The sequence below is a fragment of the Pseudorca crassidens genome, chromosome 6 (assembly GCF_039906515.1).
Source record: "Pseudorca crassidens isolate mPseCra1 chromosome 6, mPseCra1.hap1, whole genome shotgun sequence".
In the NCBI taxonomy this organism is placed as follows: domain Eukaryota; kingdom Metazoa; phylum Chordata; class Mammalia; order Artiodactyla; family Delphinidae; genus Pseudorca; species Pseudorca crassidens.
The window spans coordinates 67,464,049-67,484,765 of NC_090301.1; positions in this window are offsets into that span (position 1 = coordinate 67,464,049).

Consider the following 20,717-nt stretch of genomic DNA (forward strand, 5'->3'; position numbering starts at 1 on the left):
TATTTGGAATAAATTAATGGTTGAATTGATTTTTTTAATTTCAGAAAAATATAAATGTCTTTTCAAATGTTTTTATATAATATACTGAGTTTGATCTTAAATATTGAACAATTCTAAATTCTAAGGTTAAATTGACCACAAAAGCCTGGTTTTACATTTTAACTATATTTAACTATATTATCTTTGTAGTTGATGTTAATTTTAAACTTTAAGGTAAGCCTCAGAAGCCATCAAAGCCCTGAGTATAAAAATTGTTTATTGATACAATTAATTTTAGAGATAAATGAGAAGCCAAAAGTGTCCCATGCCCTCCATTTCTTCAAATGGTACAGTGGTAGGTGAATAAAAGGTTACATTGAGGAAGGTAGTAAAATGAGTTGATCATAAAATATATCAATAAGCTCCAAAGAAGACATACAGATGGCCAACAGGAACATGAAAAGATGCTCAACATCACTAATTTTTAGTGAAATGCAAGTAAAAACCACAATGTGGAATCACCTCACATGGGTCAGAATGGCTATCATCAAAAGGTCTACAAATAATAAATTCTGGAGAGGGTGTGGAGAAAAAGGAATCCTTCTACACTGTTGGTGGGAAAGTAAATTGGTGCAGCCACTATGGGAAACAGTATGGAGGTTCCCTAAAAAACTAAAAATAGAGCTACCATAGGACCCAGCACTCCCCTGGGCATATATTCAGAAAAGATGAAACTCTAATTCAAAAAGATGCATGCCATATGCCCTGAGAAAACTATAATTCAAAAAGAGTCATGTATCAAAATGTTCACTGCAGCTCTACTTACAATAGCCAGGACATGGAAGCAACCTAAGTGTCCATCAACTGATGAATGGATAAAGAAGATGTGGCACATATATACAATGGAATATTGCTCAGCCATAAAAGGAGCGAAACTGAGGTATTTGTAGTGAGGTGGATGGACCTAGAGTCTGTCATACAGAGTGAAGTAAGTCAGAAAGAGAAAAACAAATACCGTATGCTAACACATATATATGGAATCTAAAAAAAAAAAAGGTTCTGATGAACCTAGGGGCAGGACAGGAATAAAGATGCAGATATAGAGAATGGACTTGAGGACACGGGGATGGGGAAGGGTAAGCTGGGACAAAATGAGAGAGTGGTATGGACATATATCCACTACTAAACGTAAAATAGAAAGCTAGTGGGAAGCAGCCGCATAGCACAGGGAGATCAGCTCGGTGGTTTGTGACCACCTAGAGAGGTGGGCTAGGGAGGGTGGGAAGGAGGGAGATGCAAGAGGGAAGAGATCTGGGGACATATGTATATGTATAACTGATTCACTTTGTTATAAAGCAGAAACTAACACATCATTGTAAAGCAATTATACTCCAATAAAGATGTTAAAAAAATTTTTAAAAAAACCAAAAGGATACATACACCCAAATGTTCATAGCAGCACTATTTACAATAGCCAAGACATGGAAACAACCCAAATGTCCATCAGCAGAGGATTGGTTTAAGAAGATGTGGTATATATACACAATGGAATATTACTCAGCCATAAAAAATGAAATATTGCCATTTGCAGCAACACGGGTGGACCTAGAGAATATCATACTAAGTGAAGTAAGTCAGTGAAAGACAAATATTATATGATATCACTTATATGTGAAAACTAAAAAATAATACAAATGAATCTGTATACAAAACAGAAATTGACTCACAGACATAGAAAACAAACATGATTACTAAAGAGGAAATGGAGGGAGGAGGGATAAATTAGGAGTATGAGATTAACAGATACAAACTACTATACATAAAATAGATAAACAACAAGGATTTACACAGTTAACTAGATTCAATAACTTGTAATAACCTATAATGGAAAATAATCTGAAATATATTATATATACATAACTGAATCATTTTGCTGTACACCTGAAACTAACACAATGTTGTAAATCAACTATAATTTTAAACAATAAACAATAAAATACATCAATGGGGACAAGAATCTTCTGTCACAGGGGATGTGAAAAGTTTTGCGTTATGGTTTGGGTGTAAGATCACCCTACAAAAATTGTCTAAATAGGTGGTGTATCTAACCATCTGTGTCTTTTCATAAGCTCATTTAAACTTGATGCCAGTAGATTTGAAAAAAAAAAAAATTTAAGAAAAGAAAAACGGTATAAACATCTTACTAATTATGGACCAGAGATTGCATACTATTTAGATTTATTAGTCCAAATGAACTATGTTGGCATTAATTAATTAATTAAAATTGAGGATATTGATGATTGGTTCTGATTTATTCTTATCTAGGTCACTTGCATAGTTTATTTGAATTTATTAAACTCCTTTAATATAAAACTCATTGATTTCATGTGCACATACAATTTTATTTATTAATGCAGTTTATTTAATAGAAGGTTGAATGTTGTTCTATAAAAAACAAAAATTACACTTTCCTTTTAAATGGAGAGGGAATTTACAAAAATCCTTCAGCTATATTATAGTCAATAAAGCAATCTAAGTCACCCTTTTACCAGGGTTCAAAAATTTTTTCTTCTACCTATGTTTTAAAATTTTAGGAGTAACAACTGAAATAATAGAAATGAAACTCATAACTTCCAAGGATGCACAGGGAGGAAAAATGAGAAACTACGTTTTTTTTCCAATGAAGACAGGAAAGAAGAAAATTATGGAATAAAAGAAAGCATAGTACACTGAAAATATAAAATAAGAACATAGAAATTAGTCCAAATATTTTAACAACCATAATAAATGTAAATGGCTTAAACTCACTGATTAAATGTCTGAAACTCTCAGATTGGAGTTTAAAAATCCAACCCAATAATAAGAATGGAAAAAAGATTATACACCAGCAAAGCAATAACTAAAAGAAAGTTGATGAAGGCATATTAAAAATAACAAAATAGAAAACAAAGCAAATGCATTAATAAAGTTAAAAAATAATAGTAATAACAAAAAGACCAGCCCACCAAGATGTACAAAATCATGATTTTTGTATACACCTAATGATGTAGCCTATAAATAAGTTTAAAAAAAAGTGACAGGGCTTCCCTGGTGGCACAGTGGTTGAGAGTCCGCCTGCCGATGCAGGGAACGCGGGTTCGTGCCCCAGTCCAGGAAGATCCCACATGCTGTGGAGCGACTGGGCCCGTGAGCCATGGCCGCTGAGCCTGCATGTCTGGAGCCTGTGTTCCACAACAGGAGAGGCCACAACAGTGAGAGGCCCGCGTACTGCAAAAAAAAAAAAAAAAAAAAAAAAAAAAGTGACAGAATTACAAAGAGAAATTTGACAAATTCAAGTCATAAATGAAGATTTTAGACAAACAATTATTAAGTCTGTGAGTTATTTATAATGTATCTAAATAAAAAATATATAATAATGTACCTAAATGTAAGAATATAAATGTATCTAAAAATGCTGTGTCTGAACTTTATGCCTAAACATACAAAATCTTACTATGGACATAATAGAAAATTTAAATAGAGATAATTTGGTGGTCATCATTGAGAATATATAATTCTTAATGATGTCAAAATATCCTTAAATTTATATATGTATATAAATATATGGATTCAATACAATTCTAATCAAGTTGTTTTCATGGAATTTGATGAGCTGAAATTAAAACACGTCTGGCAGAGTAAAGGTGAAAAATTGCACTAAGATATTTTGAAGAAGAATGGGATTAGACAACATATGAATGACTCACAAAACTAGTTATCAAAACTTGTAGTTCTAACAATTAAGACTATATAATATTGTTATAGGAATAAGTGAAAATCAGTGGACAGTCCTGAAATGACTTGTAACAACAATATAAACATATAAAAAACAATGGCAATCTGAATATTAAGTCACAGACTGGGTTTTTTCAAAGCAGAAGCTGTAATGTTTTAAATGTAAGGTGTTTTAAGGAACAAAACCTGTGAAGATAAGAAAATAAGAGGAAATAAATAAGACTGGACAGAGAGAAGTCAAACTGCCAAGCAGGTAAAACAGAACCATGGCCAACTGTTATGGGCTGAATTGTGTCCACGCCCCTCCCTCCAAAAAGATGTTGAAGTCCTAACTCCCAATAACTGTGAATGTAACCCTGTTTGGAAATGGGGCCTTTGCAGATGTAATCAGTTAAGTTAAAATGAGATCATACTGGAGTATGATGGATTCTCAATCCAATATGACTGTTCTTATTAAGAACACAGCCATGTGAGGACACAGTCATATGAAGTCACAGAGACATAAGGGAATGCCAAGTGGAGAAGGAAGATTGGAGTAATGCAATTATAAGCCAAGGAAGGCCTGAGCCTATCACAAGGTGGGAGAGAGGCATGGAAGAGATTTTCCTCAGAACGCTCAGAAAGAGCCAACCCTACCAACACCTTGATTTTGGATTTCTAACCATCAGCATTGTGAGACAATACATTCTTGTTTTAAGGAGCCCCAGGAAACGAATATACCAATAGAGTATGAAGTATTGGAGCAAGAATTGCCCATTAGTGTCTTATGTTGGGCTGAAATGGTCAGGTTTTATACCTTGGCCTTGCTCAGTCACCAGCTATAGGATGCTCTTGGAAGGGAATGACCTTGGGCAAGACAGCTGGGGCAGACCCTGAAGGACCTGACAGCTGGAGGCTGCTTGCAACAATTCTTCCCTGTATGGACATCTGGGAGATGTATCTTTGTGTCTACAACAGACAATGCCTTGCACCACTTGAATCAATTTCTCTGTATATGGAGGTCCAGCAATCCCTTAAATTATGGAGCATTCCCTTTTCCCCAGTGAACAATTTCCCAGGTAAATAATTCATTCCCTTGCATGCTCTCCCAGTTCTACTGACAAAGTCTTATGGATCTTTTGGAGTATAGTCTCATGCCTCTCTTATCAGACTCAGAATGTCTCTAGCTGACTCAACCTTACTTATAGACCTAAGGGCAAGTGGTGGTAGTTCCTGAGAGGGACAATGTTGTCTTGTAGGGAATAAGTCTCTGCATTGCCTTCCAGTGTAGGAGGATTGTTATCTCTTAACCAGGACAGTAGACAATTCTTGCAGACTAATAGGTTTCAGAGGAGTCTGGGACCCAAAATTGTGGTGAATCCACCCAGATATTCTCATCTCTACTGTCAGGTTCTGGGGTTTTATTCCTGGTACTGACATAAGAGCCCTGCCTTGGTTAGGGGGTTAACTGTATTTGAAGTTCAGCCACTTAGACTAGTATGTCCCAAGCTTGGTTCTCAGCCTTCTCCTCCCTCCAGTTGGAGGTAATGAGAACTTTTGTGTGCAACCAACAAGGCCCTTTGGCTTTTACAACTTTCTACTCTATCAGTTTTTATCTCTCATGGAGCATCAATGGGGCTTAGCAGGAGCCAATACATCCCATTGTCCCTATAGCTACTATTTTCTTCCTACATCTAAAACACACTCTTTGTGCACTCTTATGCATTCCCTTTCATCAGTGAAAATACTTCCTTGAAGGGGGATCTAGGCAGTGCCTCTATGTGTCTACCACATTACGTAAGTAAATTTATGGGGTGAAGACAAAGCTTCACCACAGCAGATTTGTAGCTAGTATTTCTTTAATTAGTCAATGAAAACATATGAGCCATAAGTTCAGTTATCTATCTATCTTATCTATCTATCTACCTATCATATCTATCTTTATCTATCTATATCTAGATATATATCTTAATATGCAAGGGATTCTTCCAAATTCATAAACAATAATAAAACCCAATATTAAAATGGGAAGAAGACATAAAAATTTAATAATGAGATATTTTATTTTTCTTCTTTTACTGTTAGCAGGATGTTTTGTTTATCTCCTAATTTAGCCTCAGTATTATACTATCAGTAGCCTCAAATTTCACAATCTATGTTACTTCTCTGACATTGTTTCCATATTTTCACTAGAAAAATGGGAAACTGCTATGACTCTTTAAGGTAGTGTTGTGACTGCTCATCTATTAATGTCATATTTGAATTAATATTTAGATTTGCAACATATAATACAGTGTAAGAGCAGATATTTACCTGCACGTCTTACTTCAGATAATTATGACCGTATATGCAAATCTAGATGGTCAGGAGCAGAAAATCGTAATTCAGGATCAGAAAGCACTTTGAAGTGCCCAGATAACTTGGAGTTATCCAGTTAATTTCTTCAACACTTCCTTTCCTTTTGCAGTTTTAGCTTTTGATTAGTACTGAATAAAATGTGTCATCTAAACTGCAGAAGAACAAGGAAACTGCTAATAGCAACAAGACTTCCCTTCCCATGTGCTAATGTACATTCAGATATGTAAAATGGGGAGAAATGTCAGGAATTCTTCAGACCGCAGGCTGGTTCACTTGCATTGTATAGGCTTGCGTTGTATAGGCTTGCATTGTATTCCCTTTGTTTTTTGTCTCCTCACACACAGAAGCGGATAAGTCACTTCTTATCTGGGCATAATGCAGTTCCCCTTTCAATTGCTTCAGTAAGCTAGCTGTTTCTGAAACGTGACCCCCTGGTGGATCCCAGAAGCTAACCCTATAGGAGTCCCTCCCCTGCAGGGCACCAAACTGGAGCTCTCCATTCTGTCTCTTCCCAGACTGTGGCTGTTGATCTCCTCAGCCTAATTCCCTGCCTTGAATTGTCTTCAGGATGTCATTTTCCACTGACTGCAAGGAGCTTACGTGCTGTTACTTATTTGGCAATAAGGTCATAAGCGCATTTTGCCCGTCAAGCATATGTATGATCAGAAAGGTGTGCCCACTGCTCATTTTTGTTTATGCTGTAAATCTGCTTTCTGGCCTTCGAGCTGATCTCATCAGGAGTAAACCTGGAGCAGCACTTCCAGACAGTTATATTGAGATTGTAACCCTGTGTGGCATGTTGGCCTTTTCTTTTGGTGAATCAGGGCATAAGCACTGCCTCAGCAGATTTAAATAGACAGTTATTGAGATCAACAAGATCTTCTTTTGCTCGATGTCCAGAAATGGCCCAGTTGAAATGTTTAAAATGGACTATTTTCACTGGCGTGGTATGAATCATTTTTGTTTCCTTTTTTCGCCTTGCTATTTGTAAAAAAAAGGATTCTCACTGAAAGGGAAAATATGGTTAGTTTGCCGGTAAATCTCCTTCCAAGTGGCACCTGGGCCCTGATGTCTATTCTTGTATGACGTGCCCTTAGCAGTTCAGACGCTGGTGGCTATGGTAGTGCAAATTAGAATCCTTTTCACTTTTTGTAGTGGCTTTGTACTGTGTCAACTTAGTTAAGTTGGAATTTTGTTTCCCACAACTGCCTTTCCTGATGATGGTGGGTTAGGATGAACCACAAGAGAAATTTACCTGCAAGATTTGGAACCTAGAAGTAAGAGGGCAACTGTTTCTACACTCTGAACGTCTGTGCAGGCACTGTGGCAGTTCACACATATTGTCCTGATCTGCTGACTTAGCTTGTTGGCGTGGGGCAGTAGCTGGGCCAGAAGCTCCTCCAGCTGCTACAGAATTTCCTTTTTCAGCATCTCTGAATACTGGACCATGTGCATGGGCAACTCCATGGTGAAGAGAGCCAGCTTCTCTTGCAGGTGACCTGCATCACTGAAGTTGGAGCCAGTGAGAGGCAGATATGAGTTCCAGTTTGTCCTTCCTCTCCCCCACTTCCAGTCCATCATTTATTCCCAACTGTCTGCCCTGCTGAAACCATGCCCAGTACCAGATACAGGAGCAAAAGCCTTCCATAGATGACTTAACCCGCTCCCAAAGTACATAAAATTAAATCTCTATAACAAGTTCTTCATTCTATATTACTCACAGTGTTTCTGTGTTTCTGGACAATCTGTAACTGATACAGTTTGGTTGAGTGTATCAACCATTCTGTGCATAGCAGAAGGGCAAACATTTTCCTCTTTCTTCATTCAGTGGATGAACATGTGGCTTTTGTTTTTTTTCTTGATTGGGAAGATGGTAAGATTTTAATCCCTAAGTGTTCTTGTCCCTCCTGCGCTCTTGTGCTTCTGGTTAAGTAGAGACAGTAACTATTAGTCCCTTGGTGAATAAAATGCCAAACCACACACGACACCCACTTTGCACTCCCTATTAAAATTTTACAGGTCAAAAATCCAAAACCCACTTAATAAAAATTGTTCTTCATCATAAGTGACAGGAGAGAACAGGTCAATCTATGGAATAATGGTACAGTAATTAGAAACTTTGTAGTTGATAAAGTGTGACTGCTAATCAATGTTTGGCTAATTAATCAATATTTTAATCATTAGACCTTTTAAATTTGTTTTAATGAGCATTTCCTCTAATTCCCTTGATCCCATTGCTTCCAATGGTTCTATTATCACTGTGAAAGAACAAAGCAAGGATTTGTCTGTTCAGGGTCCAGTATCTCTCAAGACTGTAGAGTAATGCACCTCATGTACGTAAAGATACCCAAGAATGCCCAGATTTAGGTGATTAAACAAGAAAGATATAAAGTCACCACATTATCTTGGACCGTTTGCTTAATGGCAAAAAGTTATGATTTAGAACATCACATTAAAACCGTCATAAACTTTCCCTTCTCAAAGGTGTTTGGAAACTTGTGTTACTTACCTAACTGTTAGGATTGCACAGTGTGCATGAATATCACTGTGTCCTGTTTCGAGTTCATATTTGCTCTTATGCAGCTTCCACTGGCCCGCATGACAATGTGTTGTCTTCCTTTTCCTCATCCTCTTCCTTCTTTTTCCCCTTCTTCCTCTTTTCCACCTGTACCTCCTCTCCCTCCTCTCGTCCATCAACCTTCTCCATCCAGGCCTTTACTCCGCCCAGAATACCACCACAAACACCGTCGCATTTGAGATCTATGAGAACAATGTAAACAAGGACAGCATGTATTCTCCCTCCCCCTTAGTGGATGAGAATACCAGTGAGGTTCAGAGAAGGTGAGAGAGGTGTCCAAAGGACACACAGTCTAAAATAGAACCCAAGTCACCTAAGAGTTCTTTTTATATATTCAATGTTCTTCTTCAAATTGACTTGGAAATTTGATTTGGAAGGAGACCTTTCCAAAAACAAGTTAGACAGGTAAAGTCTTTCATTTCCCTGCAGTCTTTGTACAGCAGCTACCATTTCCATAATATTCTCCCTAAATCTATATCACTGAAAATGAGGACATAAGTAAAAGAATTAGCAAGAAGTACTCTTGTATGTGCCTTTAAGACTTTATTAGGAAAATGCCATAGGGACACCGCAGCAGCTCCAGCTGGGCACCTGTGAGAATATGGAGTTACAGCGCTACAGCTCTTCCCAAATGACATTGTATACCATGTTAGTACATGCTGTGCCTGACATGAACAGAGCGGGGAATCACTGTGGCTGTGCAAGCCTCAGAGACTCTGGAACACAAAATAGTAAACACTACACCATCCAAAAATAAGATGATGAAAATCCTGCCTACACTAAAGTATTTTTTGATATCCTGATTACTCTGGAAATCCGGGCACTTTGTAAATTGCTATAGACATTAATGGAAAATATAATTAAATATGTGATGAGAAGTATAGTTGGTTTGGTCTGGAATTTTGGTTACAATTTGTGTGGTAGTTGGAAAAGCTATTCACAACATTTCAGTTCTCCTCTCCTTTCAGACACGTGGTAGGATTACACTACTCACCGCCTTTGAAATTAGACGTTATCATTGATTTGCCTAGACCAGAAATACATGTTTCTCCTTCCACTCGGTGACTAGTTTCTTCCACTAGCCACCTAGTGGAAGAAGAGTTAAAAACCACTAGGTGACTTTCCATATTCCCTTAACTTTGTGGAAGATAAACCCTCTAATAGGCTGGGTCCCTGACTGACTACAAAGAGCACAGGGCCCCAGCAGACCTGCACTGGATGTGTAGCTTCACAGAATGCACCTTAGATATGCTAAGCCATCCTGACCGATAGGGCCTGTTTCTGGAAGGTTGTAGGGTGTTTGAAATTGTTGTGTACAACACCCTTCTTTTTAAAATCACTTAGAAGTGGGAAGCAGCCGCATAGCACAGGGAGGTCAGCTCGGTGCTTTGTGACCACCTAGAGGGGTGGGATAGGGAGGGTGGGAGGGAGATGCAAAAGGAAGGAGATATGGGGATATATCTATATGTATAACTGATTCACTTTGTTATAAACCAGAAACTAACACACCATTGTAAAGCAATTATACTCCAATAAAGATGTTAAAAAATAAAATAAAAATTTTTTAAATTAAAAAATAAAATCACTTAGAATAAATAGCCCTCTGCAGTGTCATGAGAACAGTATATTCTTCTCACATACAGATATGACACAAACCAGAGAGCTAGATCTTGTGTGTGGCTGTGGGCAATCCATCTTATTATTTATGGCAATACCTCATGGAATCTATCTCATGTTAGAACCATGGTGTTCTAATGAATAACTTTACCTCCTCTTATTTTAGCTACAAACCCTAAGTGACCTCTTTTACTTTGCTTATTTCCCGAAGTTCAATACAGCTGATCTGTCTATCACCAGTGAAGAAAATTCATGGAGGTAGTTATAAAATGCGTACAGCTATAACAGGATTTATTTAGATTTTTCTGAGTAAGGAATTAACTGCTATTTTCAGAGACAAAAAAAAATCCCATAAGGTCATCTTTGTAATAAATGTTCCTTTATATTACCTATGAAAAAGCAAAAATGCTACATTGAAAAAAAGAAGGCTTGAAACTGATATCTAGTATTCTTATTTTGATCATCTCAGCTCTAACATGTGTCTTAAATTAATTAGTTGGCATTACGTTTTAGCAGCCTTGACTGAGTGAGATTCTCTGATATGGAAGTCCAGGAATCCTGGAGGTAAGCCATTAAGTTCCTGAAACACCAGACAGTAACAGATTTTGGGTTCTAGGGGGTCAAAAAATAACACCACTGTTCCCAACCTGAGATCAGAACCAATTTACAGAGAATGATACAAGAGTCAAACAGTTAGAGATCAAAATGTCAGCTTTATTACTGATAAAATCAATAGTGAAGGACATAGCTTGGATAAGTCCTAATAGTCCTGCTAAGGTTCCTCTGAATTGAAGTCACCCCATTCCCATTACCACCAAACAGACAACAAACAAAACCCCTGCTTGTCTGCAGAGGTAGGAGCACAGCCTGCTTGACCAACTTTATCACGTGACTGACAGCAGGTATAAAGCCACCCTCTCTGTAGGCTGTGGGATTCCAGAGAGAAAAGCAAAGGGACAAACTGCGGCAGCAAGTCCACTTCATACTTGCAAACCAAGTAAGTTGTTCCTCTTCTCTGGGGAAGGAGAGCATTAGGCATGGTGAGTGAGATCCTTGGGCAGAGTTTCTCATCCTCAGCACTGTTGACATTGTGGACTGGATAATTCTCTGTTGTAGGGTGCTGTCCTATGCACTGTAGGATCTACCCACTATATACCAGTAGCACAACTATTAGGTGTTTCAATGCAAAATGTACCCAAATATTGCCCAATGTCAGGGATGATAGTGGGAGTGTGAAATTGCTCCTGATTAAGAAACACTGCCTAGGGACTTCTTTTACTTGGAAATGAGAGGGAAAAGCAGTAGGTGTTCCTCATAACTGAAAACTAGCAATTCAGTGAATTTGACCACTAGATTTTAAACTCCTTGACTACTTCTTTGAAAAGTAAAGTCTAGAAAAGTGCCTTTCAAATTGGCAACAGTGCAAAACATTCTAACTAATGATAACTCAGGCATTATCATAAGAAAAAGTGTTACTTGTTAAGAAGAGGAAAGTTATTATTTCTACTGATCAGAAAGCAAAAATATTTGCAAAAATATTATTAATAAAAATTAACAGATGAAGATAAAGACAAGAAGGAAAAAAATAAAGGTGGAAGGGAGGAATATGACGAAATTAATCTGCCCAATATTTACATGTTCCCTTTATAGTACACAGCCTTCTTCTCAATATTGTGCGGGATTATAAACTGTACCTGTAATCTGTCATCTAAACTCTGTCTTCCCTGTTATGAAAAATATGTGTTATGACACACACCCATAAAAAGTTCAATATCAATATCACGTAGGGTGTGAGTCAGTGCAATTCAGTGCTCTCCTTTTGCCTTTTGGAATCTATGTTTTAGCTCCCTGAAGTGAAGAAAGCCCTGGCTTTGTTTCTGTTCTCAGTCTGTAAGCCTGATGTCTCCCTCCATCAGAGGTTTTTCATCTGGATTAGGTAAATTTCATGTACTCAAATAAATCCATTTTCCACATAGCTACGGACACCATGAAGTAAACTATCAGAAAAGAAAAAAATCTTGTCAGTACCTGGCGTTGGCTAGCTAAGGTTATGGGATAAGACAAGAAACCAGGAATAAGAGGATCAAGTGTGAGCAGTGATGACGGTGTGGGCTAGGCATGGTCACAGGGCCAGAAGCAGAAGTCATTTTAAAGACAAAGTGTAACCTTGGGTCAGAAAATGCTTGGGCAACATGAAGAAGATCCAAAGAGTTAATGGTTTCCAACTTTTTGATGTCATATACTCCTTCAAAGATCTGATAAGTGCTACGTACCCTGAATCCAAAGAAATGTATACACATACACAAACACACACAAGTTTTTGTAGAGTTTCAGTGGGCCTTCACAGATTATTAATCTAGGATAAGGCAAGGCTGTTGGGCAAAAATTTGCATAGCCAGGGTAACTAACTGAACAAAAGAATTCTCCTTTGCATTGCTACATGGGATAATGTCTTAAATGAAACAATAACATCAAAACAGATAGTGTGGGCAGTCATATAGATAATTTAGATTCAGAAGTCTTTTTGAAGAAAGGATATGTTTGACCTCAATTATCTTTTAATTAAGTATTTTTATTGATCAAATTCATGAGTCTTCAATTCATATTGCCTGTGGACACAGCTCTGATCTAAATAAAAACATTCTAAAAATCTCCTTTTCCAGTTTATACCACATCATTATTCCCTTAATTACAAAATTTTAGAATCTGATATAGGAGAACAGATTTGCTAGGCCATATAGTAATTTAAGACCTGCCTTTAAAAAAAATTTTTAACACAGATATATGTTGCGTTCTTAGAACATAAGTTAAGCTTATCTACATTTGTTTCATCAGTTTTTTTGTGTGTGTTTCTTTGGATATTCTACCTTTGCTTTCCATTTTTTAAAATTCTATTTGATTTCCCTAGTTCTGGATATAAATGCTCATGATTACATTACTCTTTACCTTTGGTGCTGCCAACAGAAAACATACATGAAAACTATAAGTTATCTCCCTAAACCTACACTTGTCGTCTGTCCACCACAATCTCAACTTAGACAGCCCTTTGGTGAGCTACAATAAGAGCTAACACATACTGTCTATTGTATGTCAGACCCTGTCCTAAGTACCTTATATAAAGTATCTCATTTAATTCTCAAGGAATACTACAAAGTGCCTATTTTAATCACTGCTCCCGGTCCCCCAAATAAGGAATCTCAGGCCTAAAAGGTTAAGTGACTTTGATCACCACTACTAAAGTGGCAGAGCAGGAATGCAAACTCAGGCCTTTGATTCTTCAAGAGCTTTTAACATCTCCACTGTACTACCCATATGCACAATTCTTTGTTTAGTTCTCTTTTTAATAGCCATTATTTTTATTTAAAAATTTTTCTATCTGTATCCATATGCCTTTCCAATACATACGCTTTGTATGTAATTCATAAACAATGTTAATTTTAATATCTCGATAGCTGATCAAGGGAGAGATGGCTGCTTTCACACTGCAGGGCATAAGGGTGTTCCATGCACAATCCCAAAACAGAGGTGGTTGCCCTGCTGCATTTTAAGCATTTATAAAATTTTTGCTTAACTTGTACTTGAAGTCTGTTTCATCTATTTCCAAATTTCTTCCTTCTGTGTGTCTGAAAAAATCTACTATACATACTTTTTTATTGGATGCCTTTTTTCTTAATTTTTCTTCTCATACCTTGTAAAAGAAAGAAACTTAGTCAAGTGAAGAGAGCACTTTCAGGGGGTTCAGAAGGCTAAGATTTTATTCTTGACTCTGCTACTGACCTGTTATATGCCCTTGGGTTTAACCTCACTGCACCGGACTTAGTGAAGAGGTGTTTCAGCTTCTCTGCTAACATGCACTCAATGGGCCAAATCCTTCAAATGAGCCAATTGCACTTGGGGATTAAGTTAAGCCATTTGGAGGGGCATTAACCCTTTCTGGTCAATGAAGTTTTTATGCACGAGTAGAATAACTGACTAAACAGAGCCTACTGTCCTTCTTTATGCACTCCTCCTATCCCAGTTGCCTAACTTAAACAGAAAGTGTCACAGTCAATAACCAAGCAATACTTGGGAGAAGTGCTGAGCAGTGGGAAGAAAGGAATAGCAAGTAAATGAAACGACCCTTCACAAACAGGTGAAAAAACTGTAGAAATCAATGACATGACAATGGACCGCTTTCCCCTCCTCACTGAATTTAGTAGTCGCCTGTTTGTCTCTTCTCCCCTTTGCTGGCTGCAGCATTCTACGAGTAAACGTGTCATAGAACAGCCCTGCATTGTCACCGCACTGCCTGAGAAAGAGCCTATTCATTAAGTCCAGGGATGGCATCCATTGCCATCCATTGGATCAAAGATAAACTCCTGGCTGTTGCCTTCAAAGCTCTCCATTAGCAGGACTCACTCCACTTATGTGTTCTAATCTCAAGCCTATCAGTGACATTCTCTCTAGAGTAGATTCACAGTGGGTTCTTAGACTACTACCCCCAGCCCTTTTCCTGAGACTTTCCATATACACACCCCTGCCTCCTGCCTTTTGATTTCACTGGATTCCCTCCTTTCACAGGAGGTACAAGACCTGCCTCCTCCAAAGCTTCCCATGATGAGTTCTTCCAGAAAAATCCTTAGTGAAGCTGGGGCTCTTGAGAGATAAATGTATTTTTCTTTATAATGGAGTTGGGGCAGTGATTCTCCTATTAGATGTGCATGCTTCTTGAGTCCTGGGAACCTTTTTTTCAATTGATAATTTAGATGTCCAGTCCCTGGCCAGGAAATTTGTTGATACGGTAAGAAATGAGATGACCAAATTTTACAGTCTGGGGATACAGCAGGGTTCTTATGAAGTTGCACAGATGTTGTGAACATCCTTTTTCAGTTTGGATTGTAGAATTGTACTTACATATCTAGTTACAAATTATGTATGGGTCTCTATCAAAGAGGGAAATCTCTCTAAATAAAAGCAAATGGATTAGGAAGAGGGAATTTTTACTTTGGATTTCTGTTAATTCATTTAAAATCTGGAAGTGAAAGCTGTGGGTTAGGAATGAACAGATGTTTAATAATTTGTTATTCCACTTTATTATAGTACTTTCAAATAAAACTTGAACAAATATGTAATTGTGCAGCCTTGAGCAAATTACCTAATCTCTTTGAGGCTTCATTTTTTCAGTGTAATACAGGGATAATTTTCACCTAACTCCAATGGTTAAATGAGAATAAGGCAAAATAAATCATACAGCACTATGCCTGGCACATATTATGAACTCAAAAAAATAAGTTTTCTGGCTCTCTCCCATCTCTTTCTAGTTTCTGCATGTGTTAACACACTTTTAACCTTTGAATGGAAAAATCGAATGGAAACAAATATAGGAAAAATAAAATTGAATCTCCATGAGGGATTAAACCTCCATGAGTAATTAAATGAAAGTTTTAATTTAAAATGGAATCTTCTAGCTGACAGCCTAGAAGTAACCCACTAAAATATCTAAGAAGATACAGGAAAGTTAGAAAACTCATATCAATTCTGAAAACTATAGCTGATGGTCATCTTGTTGCCAGAATCTGGATGAAATGTCCCATAATAACATTAAGGCTGATGAAACTATACTGAAGCAAACAATTGATAGCTCTTTCTTGGTATAATTTAGAAAAGAAGCAATCCTGTTTTCTTGAAAGTTGTCAGGAGCACCTTTCATCTCTCTCCTCAGACTATTTCCTGGTTTAGAAACACAAGGTCATTGCCAACCAAAACAACTATAAAGGTGCTATTTTTTTAAAGCAGCCGGAATTCTGGTAGACTATCCTGGCAGCTGTAGAATCAGCAATAAAATGCTAGGAAGGGAAAAAAATAAATGTAGAGCTAGAATAGGCCTTAGAAACATAATACATACTAAGAATTGTAATTTAATATGTGCTCCATCTATACAGAGTGCTGGGCAACAAGAGTGAAAGGGTTCATGTCAGGTCACCATAACTTCCACTAACTGAGTATATTTCAGACAGTAGAAGTTGTGATGGAAATTTTGCACTTCAAAGCATTGACCACGTCTAGATCTGAGGATGTGAGAGCACTTGAATTTGTTAGACTTGGGGGAAAGGGTAATATATCAATGTAGTATCTCATGATAAACACTGGATATGGATAGATCCCTACTCATTTGAGGATGAATAAACAGAAAACAACAATTTAGAGGGGAAAAGAGGAAAGGAGATGGAAGGGTACCATGCCATGGAAAGCCAGAGAAAATCTTAAAAAAATTTTAGCCAGGTCCAGAAGACAATTTTGTAAAATTGTTTGACATCTTCAATTAAGGTCAGAGATGGCATCTACTGCCCTCAGGATCAAAGACAAACTGTACCATTTGTATTAAAACTCTCCATTGGCAGGACTAACTAACCAAACAATAATAATAAGACCCCTTGGAAATAGGAGCCAAAATCCACAAGGAGAGGAGAGGATGAGATGAAAACAAAGTAGAATGAAATGCAAAGGGAGTTGGATATCATAAGAAGTGATAGTAATACTGGGAAATACCTTTAAAGAACTCATTTAAGCCATAGCAATATTTTGAAAACTACACAGATGATTAAGTTTCAGATGGTGATTTTATTCATTTATTCATTAAGCAAATGTTTATTGAGTGCTTACTCTGCCAGACACTGTACAGCAGTGAACAAGACATAGTAATAACAGAGTTGAGGTCTCTATTCTTAAGATTAATTTTAGGATTAATCTAATCTCTGTATGGCAGTGAGGAACTCAGACAAAAATTCAAAACAGCTGATCCTGATCAATGCTACGAGAATTAGAGTAAACTGTATAATAGAAAGTAAATGGTATTGAGCTACATGAACTGCTTATATATTTTGGAGATTAATCCTCAATGCAAAAATGGTCAGAAGACCTAAATAGACATTTCTCCAAAGAAGATAGACAGATTACCAACAAACACATGAAAGAATGCTCAGCATCACTAATCATTAGAGAAATGCAAGTCAAAACTACAATGAGGTATCACCTCATGCCAGTCAGAATGGCCATCATCAAAAAATCTATAAACAATAAATGCTGGAGAGGGTGTGGAGAAAAGGGGAACCCTCTTGCACTCTTGGTGGGAATGTAAATTGATACAGCCACTGTGGAGAACAGTATGGAGGTTCCTTAAAAAACTAAAAATAGAACTACCATATGACCCAACAATCCCACTACTGGGCATATACCCTAAGAAAACCATAATTCAAAAAGAGTCATGTACCACAATGTTCATTGCAGCACTATTTACAATAGCCAGGACATGGAAGTAACCTAAGTGTCCATCGACAGATGAATGGATAAAGAAGATGTGGCACATATATACAATGGAATATTACTCAGCCATACATAAAATAAATGAAACTGAGCTATTTGTAGTGAGTTGGATGGACCTAGAGTCTGTCATACAGAGTGAAGTAAGTCAGAAAGAAAAACAAATACCATATGCTAACACATATATATGGAATCTAAAAATAAAATGGTTCTAACGAACCTAGGGGCAGGACAGGAATAAAGACACAGACATAGAGAATGGACTTGAGGACACGAGGAGGGGGAAGGGTAAGCTGGGACGAAGTGAGAGAGTAGCATTGACATATAGACACTACTAAGAGTAAAATAGCTAGTAGGAAGCAGCTGCATTGCTTGGGGAGATCACCTTGGTGCTTTGTGACCACCTAAAGGGGTGGGATAGGGAGGGTGGGAGGGAGACGCAAGAGGGAGGGGATATGGGGATATATGTATACGTATAGCTGATTCACTTTGTTATACAGTAGAAACTCACACAACATTGTAAAGCAATTATACTCCAATAAAGATTTTTTTAACATCTTTTCCAATAAAGATTTTTAAAAAAATAATAAATAAGATCATTTAAATAAAAAAAAAAGTAAATGGTAATCAGTTTAAGGATTGGGTGGTCAAGGGGGTTCTTTCTGAGAAAATCATATGAAACTGAGACACAGATGGCAAGGAGCCAGCCTTTCAGAGAGAAGGGGGAAATTCTAAGAAAAAATATGTTAGTGCCAAAACCCTTATGGTAGAAACAAGCTCAATGTGTTCAAAGAATGGAAGGAAGGCTAGTATGGCTGAATCTTAGTGGACAAAGAGATTCTGTTAAAATATGATTGGAGATGAAGTCAGAACATGTAAAGTTTTGTAAACAAGGGAAAGTAGCTTGGATATCATTCTAAGTGTACAGGAAGCCATTGGAGGTTTTAGTGAGCAAATTGATCTGTGTGTGACTTGAGTTTCCAGAAAGCAGAATCTGAGACAAAGCTTAAAGGTGGGTACTTTTCGGGAGAATTTGATCCCAGGGAGCAACTAGGAGGAACATGGGAGCAATTCAAAGAATGAGGGAGAGCCAATACAATAATGTATTAGTACAGTGGCTAACATTAGGGCTTACTAGATACGAAGGGCCATCTGACAAACCATTTGGAATGTGCCATTGAACTGTCTATCCAGGAAAAGTTAGGGGGAAACATTTCCTAATTATTTCCCCCATCATGTCCCATTTCCCACTGGTCAAATATCTGCCCCACCAGACACTAATATATATCTATATCTGCCTCTAGCTACATACGCAAATAGAATTTATATATTTAATTTAACCTCTCAGATAAGAAAAACTCATAAAGTATACTTTAATAAATTATTAAATTTAAAAATTGGAAAGGAAAAATTATAAAATTATAAATTAGCAAAACGTATCCACTTGGACACTTTAAAACACTATCAGTGCCAAATAACAAGTGAGTCAAACAAGAAATTACTAACACAATAACAGAACAATTTATAAAATAAAACCAATACTTGTATAAATTTGTGAAATGAAGCTAAAACTTGCACACAAAGAAATTCCAAGTGGTAAAAGATTTTATTTAAGAACAAAATTAATTAAATAATTCAACATAAGAAACCATTAGGAGAAACCCTCAGGAAAGTAACACTAAAGAAAAACAGGTTTGAAAAAAAGAAATTGAGTAATGAGGAAAGATGAAAAATTATAACTTTTCAAGTCCAGGATCTGGTTTTTCTAAAACAAAAGTAAACAACAAAAACATGGCAAGTAAAAACAGACAAGCCAAGAACCCAAATTACATTAAGACTGACAAAACTCAGTCTTTAACTTCTGCCCATGAAGGAGCAACAGAAATTTGATCTACCCTCCAACCATAACCAAATACAAAACTAGACAAATAAAACAATAATTTTCAGATATTTGACAGTAAGCAGAACAGAAGAGACATCTCTGAAAAAAATAGGATACAAATCAAGTGAGCCTTATGAATACTCCAATTCACTGTCTAGAGAAAGCTTCCATATTACAGCACAGGAAGGGGGAACTGAACAGACTGGCAGTCTTGCTTAGCTGAAGAGTTCAAAATGCTGGGAGGCAAAGTTGGCTAGAATCTGTGCTGCAAAATATCAGAGCTGAGGAAAATAAGACTTGAAGCAAAAGATAAAAAAGTCAATAGAAACTGGCCCAGAAATGGTGAAGATAGAAATTGTAAACAAGGGCATTAAAACAAGAAGATATAAGAAAACATAAGTGTGATAAGGAGAGAAGTAGAAGATATATAAAAGACCCAACTCTAATTCTGGAGATAAAAACCACAATTAAAAAAAATACATATACTGAATGAGATTAGCAACAGATTTGACACTGAAGAAAGAAAAGTTAACTGAAAGACGTGGCAGTAGAAATATTAAAAATAAATGTAAAAAGCCTGAAAAAATCAACAGTGACAATGAGCTGCTGCCATATCAAGAGATTAAACATATATGCAATTGAGTCCTATATGGAGATGAGGGAGGATAGGGAAATAGTATTTGAAGAAATGGTGTCCAAAATTCTTTTAAATTTTTTGAAAGCTACACACCCACAAATTCAAGGAGTTAAACTCCAAGAAGAAACATGAAGAAAACTACACCAAATCACACCATAAACAAATTGCTGAAAAGCAATGATACAAAGGAAAATCTTAAAAGTAGTCACAATATGTTAGGTATAGAAGAACAAATATAAAAATAATAGCATCTTTCATGACAGAGAACATAAAATTCAAAACACAATGGAGAAATATCTTTAAATCATAGGAAAAAGGAAGAGGGGAAGGAAGGGGAGAACAACTAGAAAACTAAACCCAGAAAAGATTATCATTATAAAGTAAAGGCAAAGTTTAGCTATGCAAAACCTGAAATAATTCATTACAAGCAGGCCAGCACCACAAGGAACTTTAAAGGAAGTCATTACTGAAAGTTATGCCAGATGGAAATATGGCTCTACACAAATGTAGGAAGAATGTCAGAAATGGTAGTTATGTGTGAAAAATTTAAAATTTGGGAAAATATCAAAATAAGACATTCTTCCTGTTAAAGAAAACTAACTGGTCAAAGCAAA